This window comes from Triticum urartu, chromosome 4A (assembly GCF_056163025.1).
Source record: "Triticum urartu cultivar PI428250 chromosome 4A, HENAU_Tu73, whole genome shotgun sequence".
In the NCBI taxonomy this organism is placed as follows: domain Eukaryota; kingdom Viridiplantae; phylum Streptophyta; class Magnoliopsida; order Poales; family Poaceae; genus Triticum; species Triticum urartu.
Genome location: NC_141876.1, coordinates 179,214,312 through 179,222,044, shown reverse-complemented (window position 1 = coordinate 179,222,044; position 7,733 = coordinate 179,214,312).

Genomic DNA, 7,733 nt, shown 5'->3' with positions numbered 1-7,733 from the left:
AGGCTTGGCCCCTCGCGAGGGTCTTGGGTTTGTGTTGGTGAAGATGGGCCGTGCTGGGCCCCCCTTTGAGCCACGCCGCAGGAAGGCAAGTCTCGGGACCCCCGTTCCCAGAACGCCGACAAGGAAGGTCAGGCCAAGATCTTTCCAAGAAGGCGACCTTGTGCTCCGGCTGATCCAGTGAATAGCCGGCCAGCACAAGCTGTCGGCGCCTTGGGAAGGCCCTTTCATCTGTTGGGGAACGTTGCAGAAAACAACAATTTTCCTACGGTTTCACCAAGATCCATCTAGGAGTTCATCTAGCAACGAGTGATCGGATTGCATCTACATACCTTTGTAGTTCACGCGCGGAAGCGTTCAAAGAACGGGGATGAGGAAGCCGTACTCGACGTGATCCAAATCACCGGAGATCCTAGCGCCGAACGGACGGCACCTCCGCGTTCAACACACGTACGGTCAACGTGACATCTCCTCCTTCTTGATCCAGCAAGGGGAAAGGAGAGGTTGAGGAAGATGGCTCCAGCAGCAGCACGACGGCGTGGTGGTGGTGGAGCTGCAGTACTCCGTCAGGGCTTCGCCAAGCTCTATGGAGGAGGAGGAGGTGTTGGAGAGGGAGAGGGAGGCACCAAAGGCGTGGGGTGAGAGGCCCACCTTCCCCCCACTATATATAGGGAGCCTAGGGGGGCGCCGGCCCTAGGAGATGCAATCTCCTAGGGGGCGGCGGCCAAGGGGTGGGGGGCTTGCCCCCCAAGCAAGGGGGCGCCCCCCTTTAGGGTTTCCCCTACCCTAGGCGCATGGGCCCTAGGGGAAAGTGGCGCCCCAGCCCACTTTGGGCTGGATCCCTTCCCACTTTAGCCCATGGGGCCCTCCGGGATAGGTGGCCCCACCCGGTGGACCCCCGGGACCCTTTCGGTGGTCCCGGTACAATACCGATGACCCGAAACTTGTCCCGATGGCCGAAATAGCACTTCCTATATATAATTATTTACCTCCGGACCATTACGAAACTCCTCGTGACGTCCGGGATCTCATCCGGGACTCCGAACAACTTTCGGGTTACTGCATATACATATCCCTACAACCCTAGCGTCACCGAACCTTAAGTGTGCAGACCCTACGGGTTCGGGAGACATATAGACATGACCGAGATTGCTCTCCGGTCAATAACCCACAGCGGGATCTGGATACCCATGTTGGCTCCCACATGCTCCTCGATGATCTCATCGGATAAACCACGATGTCGAGGATTCAAGCAACCCCATATACAATTCCCTTCGTCAATCGGTATGTTACTTGCCCGAGATTCGATCGTCGGTATCCCAATACCTCGTTCAATCTCGTTACCGGCAAGTCACTTTACTCGTACCGTAATGCATGATCCCGTGACTAGACACTTGGTCACTTTGAGCTCATTATGATGATGCATTACCGAGTGGGCCCAGTGATACCTCTCCATCATACGGAGTGACAAATCCCAGTCTTGATCCATGTCAACCCAACAGACACTTTTGGAGATACCCGTAGTATACCTTTATAGTCACCCAGTTACGTTGTGATGTTTGGTACACCCAAAGCACTCCTACGGTATCCGGGAGTTACACGATCTCATGGTCTAAGGAAAAGATACTTGACATTGGAAAACTCTAGCAAACGAACTATACGATCTTGTGCTATGTTTAGGATTGGGTCTTGTCCATCACATCATTCTCCTAATGATGTGATCTTGTTATCAATGACATCCAATGTCCATAGTCAGGAAACAATGACTATCTGTTGATCAACGAGCTAGTCAACTAGAGGCTTACTAGGGACATGTTGGTGTCTAAGTATTCACACATGTATTACGATTTCCGGATAACACAATTATAGCATGAATAAAAGACAATTATCATGAACAAGGAAATATAATAATAATCCTTTTATTATTGCCTCTAGGGCATATTTCCAACAGTCTCCCACTTGCACTAGAGTCAATAATCTAGTTACATTGTGATGAATCGAACACCCATGGAATTCTGGTGTTGATCATGTTTTTCTCTAGGGAGAGGTTTAGTCAATGGATCTGCTACATTTAGGTCCGTATGTACTTTACAAATATCTATGTCTCCATCTTGAACATTTTCACGAATGGAGTTGAAGCGACGCTTGATGTGCCTTGTCTTCTTGTGAAACCTGGGCTCCTTGGCAAGAGCAATAGCTCCAGTGTTGTCACAGAAGAGCTTGATCGGCGCCGATGCATTGGGTATGACTCCTAGGTCGGTGATGAACTCCTTCACCCAAATTGCTTCATGCGCTGCCTCCGAGGCTGCCATGTACTCCGCTTCACATGTAGATCCCGCCACGACGCTCTGCTTGCAACTGCACCAGCTTACTGCCCCACCATTCAAAATATACACGTATCCGGTTTGTGACTTAGAGTCATCCAGATCTGTGTCGAAGCTAGCGTCGACGTAACCTTTTACGACGAGCTCTTCGTCACCTCCATAAACGAGAAACATTTCCTTAGTCCTTTTCAGGTACTTCAGGATATTCTTGACCGCTGTCCAGTGTTCATTGCCGGGATTACTTTGGTACCTTCCTACCAAACTCACGGCAAGGTTTACATCAGGTCTGGTACACAACATGGCATACATAATAGAACCTATGGCTGAGGCATAGGGGATGACACTCATCTCTTCTATATCTTCTGCCGTGGTCGGACATTGAGCTGAGCTCAATTTCACACCTTGCAACACAGGCAAGAACCCCTTCTTAGACTAATCCATATTGAACTTCTTCAATATCTTATCAAGGTATGTGCTTTGTGAAAGACCTATGAGGCGTCTTGATCTATCTTTGTAGATCTTGATGCCTAATATATAAGCAGCTTCTCCAAGGTCCTTCATTGAAAAACTCTTATTCAAGTAGGCCTTAATGCTGTCCAAAAGCTCTATATCATTTCCCATCAAAAGTATGTCATCTACATATAATATGAGAAATGCTACAGAGCTCCCACTCACTTTCTTGTAAACGCAGGCTTCTCCATAAGTCTGCATAAACCCAAACGCTTTGATCATCTCATCAAAGCGAATGTTCCAACTCCGAGATGCTTGCACCAGCCCATAAATCGAGCGTTGGAGCTTGCACACCTTGTCAGCATACTTAGGATCGACAAAACCTTCCGGCTGCATCATATACAATTCTTCCTTAAGGAAACCATTAAGGAATGCCGTTTTGACGTCCATTTGCCATATTTCATAATCATAGAATGCGGCAATTGCTAACATGATTCGGACGGACTTCAGCTTCGCTACCGGTGACAAAGTCTCATCATAGTCAACCCCTTGAACTTGTCGATAAACCTTAGCGACAAGCCGAGCTTTATAGATGGTCACATTACCATCCGCGTCTGTCTTCTTCTTAAAGATCCATTTATTTTCTATGGCTCGCCTCTCTACGGGCAAGTCAGTCAAAGTCCATACTTCGTTTTCATACATGGATCCTATCTCGGATTTCATGGCTTCCAGCCATTTGTCGGAATCCGGGCCCGTCATCGCTTATTCATAGTTCGAAGGTTCACCGTTGTCTAACAACATGATTGCCAAGACAGGGTTGCCGTACCAATCTGGTGCGGAACGTGTCCTTGTGGACCTTCGAATTTCAGTAGGAGCTTGATCAGAAGTATCTTGATCATCATCATTAACTTCCTCTCTAGTCGGTGCAGGCACCTCAGGAACATTTTCTTGAGTTGCGCCATTTTCCGGTTCAAGAGGTAATACTTCATCAAGTTCTACTTTCCTCCCACTTACTTCTTTTGAGAGAAACTCCTTCTCTAGAAAGGATCCATTCTTGGCAACAAAGATCTTGCCTTCGGATCTGAGGTAGAAGGTATACCCAATAGTTTCTTTAGGGTATCCTATGAAGACGCATTTTTCCGACTTGGGTTCGAGCTTTTCAGGTTGAAGTTTCTTGACATAAGCAAAGCATCCCCAAACTTTTAGAAACGACAGCTTAGGTTTCTTCCCAAACCATAATTCATACGGTGTCGTCTCAATGGATTTCGACGGAGCCCTATTTAAAGTGAATGCGGCAGTCTCTAAAGCATAGCCCCAAAAAGATAGCGGTAAATCGGTAAGAGACATCATAGATCGCACCATATCTAATAGAGTGCGATTACGACGTTCGGACACACCATTACGCTGAGGTGTTCCAGGCAGTGTGAGTTGTGAAACTATTCCACATTTTCTTAAGTGTGTGCCAAACTCGTGACTCAAGTATTCTCCTCCACGATCTGATCGCAGGAACTTGATTTTCCTGTCACGTTGATTCTCAACCTCACTCTGAAATTCCTTGAACTTTTCAAAGGTCTCAGACTTGTGTTTCATTAAGTAGACATACCCATATCTACTCAAGTCATCAGTGAGGGTGAGAACATAACGATAGCCACCGCGAGCCTCAACACTCATTGGACCGCACACATCAGTATGTATGATTTCCAATAAGTTGGTTGCTCGCTCCATTGTTCCCGAGAACGGAGTCTTGGTCATTTTACTAATGAGGCATGGTTCGCACGTGTCAAATGATTCGTAATCAAGAGACTCTAAAAGTCCATCAGCATGGAGCTTCTTCATGCGTTTGACACCTATGTGACCAAGGCGGCAGTGCCACAAGTATGTGGGACTATCATTATCAATCTTACATCTTTTGGTACTCACACTATGAACATGTGTAGCATTACGCTCGAGATTCATTAAGAATAAACCATTCACCATCGGAGCATGACCATAAAACATATCTCTCATATAAATAGAACAACCATTATTCTTGGATTTAAATGAGTAGCCATCTCGAATTAAACGAGATCCTGATACAATGTTCATGCTCAAAGCTGGCACTAAATAACAATTATTAAGGTTTAAAACTAATCCCGAAGGTAAATGTAGAGGTAGCGTGCCGACGGCGATCACATTGACCTTGGAACCATTCCCGACGCGCATCGTCACCTCGTCCTTCGCCAGTCTCTGCTTATTCCGCAGCTCCTGTTTTGAGTTACAAATGTGAGCAACCGCACCGGTATCAAATACCCAGGAGCTACTACGAGTACTGGTAAGGTACACATCAATTACATGTATATCACATATACCTTTCGTGATGCCGGCCTTCTTGTCCGCTAAGTATTTGGGATAGTTCCGTTTCCAGTGACCACTTCCCTTGCAATAAAAGCACTCAGTCTCGGGCTTGGGTCCATTCTTTGGCTTCTTCCCGGCAGCTTGCTTGCCGGGCGCGGCAACTCCCTTGCCGTCCTTATTGAAGGCTTTCTTACCCTTGCCCTTCTTGAACTTAGTAGTTTTATTCACCATCAACACTTGATGTTCCTTTTTGACTTCTACCTCTGCTGATTTCAGCATTGCAAATACTTCAGGAATGGTCTTTTCCATCCCCTGCATATTGAAGTTCATCACAAAGCTCTTGTAGCTCGGTGGAAGCGACTGAAGGATTCTGTCAATGACCGCGTCATCTGGGAGATTAACTCCCAGCTGAGTCAAGCGGTTATGCAACCCAGACATAGTGAGTATGTGCTCACTGACAGAACTGTTTTCCTCCATCTTACAGCTGAAGAACTTGTCGGAGACTTGATATCTCTCGACCCGGGCATGAGCTTGGAAAACCATTTTCAGCTCTTCGAACATCTCATATGCTCCGTGTCTCTCAAAACGCTTTTGGATCCCCGGCTCTAAGCTGTAAAGCATGCCGCACTGAACGAGGGAGTAGTCATCGGTACGTGCCTGCCAAGCGTTCATAACGTCTTGCTCTGCAGGGAGAACAGGTGCGTCACCTAGCGGTGCTTGTAGGACATAATCTGTGTTGCCAGCTATGAGGATGATCCTCAAGTTCCGGACCCAGTCCGTGTAGTTGCTGCCATCGTCTTTCAGCTTGGTTTTCTCTAGGAACGCGTTGAAGTTGAGGACTACGTTGGCCATTTGATCTACAAGACATATTGTAAAAAAATTAGACTAAGTTCATGATAATTAAGTTCATCTAATCAAATTATTCAATGAACTCCCACTTAGATAGACATCCCTCCAGTAATCTAAGTATAACATGATCTGAGTTAACTAGGCCGTGTCCGATCATCACGTGAGACGGACTAGTCAACATCGGTGAACATCTTCATGTTGATCGTATCTTCTATATGACTCATGCTCGACCTTTCGGTCTTCTGTGTTCCGAGGCCATGTCTGTACATGCTAGGCTCGTCAAGTCAACCTAAGTGTTTGCATGTGTAAATCTGTCTTACACCCATTGTATGTGAACGTTGGAATCTAACACCCGATCATCACGTGGTGCTTCGAAACAACGAACTGTCGCAACGGCGCACAGTTAGGGGGAACACTTTCTTGAAATTATTATGAGGGATCATCTTATTTAATACCGACGTTCTAAGTAAACAAGATGCAGAAACATGATAAACATCACATGCAATCAAATAATAATAGTGACATGATATGGCCAATATCACATAGCTCCTTTGATCTCCATCTTGGGGCTCCATGATCATCTTGTCACCAGCATGACACCATGATCTCCATCATCATGATCTCCATCATGATCTCCATCATCGTGTCTCCATGAAGTTGCTCGCCAACTATTACTTCTACTACTATGGCTAACACGTTTAGCAATAAAGTAAAGTAATTTACATGGCGTTTCTCAATGACACGCAGGTCATACAAAAAATAAAGACAACTCCTATGGCTCCTGCCGGTTGTCATACTCATCGGCATGCAAGTCGTGATTCCTATTACAATAGCATGAACATCTCATACATCATATATATCATTCATCATTCATCACAACTTTGGCCATATCATATCACAAAGCACTTGCTGCAAAAACAAGTTAGACGTCCTCTAATTGTTGTTGCAAGTTTTACGGGGCTGAAATAGGGTTCTAGCAAGAACGTTTTCTTACCTACGTGAAAGCCACAACGTGATTTGTCAACTTCTATTTACCCTTCATAAGGACCCTTTTCATCAAATCCGCTCCAACTAAAGTGGGAGAGACAGACACCCGCCAGCCACCTTATGCAACTAGTGCATGTCAGTCGGTGGAACCGGTCTCACGTAAGCGTACGTGTAAGGTTGGTCCAGGCCGCTTCATCCCACAATACCGTTGAAGCAAAATAAGACTAGTAGCGGCAAGAAAGTTGACAACATCTACGCCCACAACAAATTGTGTTCTACTCGTGCAAAAGGAACTACGCATAGACCTAGCTCATGATGCCACTGTTGGGGAACGTTGCAGAAAACAACAATTTTCCTACGGTTTCACCAAGATCCATCTAGGAGTTCATCTAGCAACGAGTGATCGGTTTGCATCTACATACCTTTGTAGTTCACGCGCGGAAGCGTTCAAAGAACGGGGATGAGGAAGCCGTACTCGACGTGATCCAAATCACCGGAGATCCTAGCGCCGAACGGACGGCACCTCCGCGTTCAACACACGTACGGTCAGCGTGAAGTCTCCTCCTTCTTGATCCAGCAAGGGGAAAGGAGAGGTTGAGGAAGATGGCTCCAGCAGCAGCACGACGGCGTGGTGGTGGTGGAGCTGCAGTACTCCGTCAGGGCTTCGCCAAGCTCTATGGAGGAGGAGGAGGTGTTGGAGAGGGAGAGGGAGGCACCAAAGGCGTGGGGTGAGAGGCCCTCCTTCCCCCCACTATATATAGGGAGCCTAGGGGGGCGCCGGCCCTAGGAGAT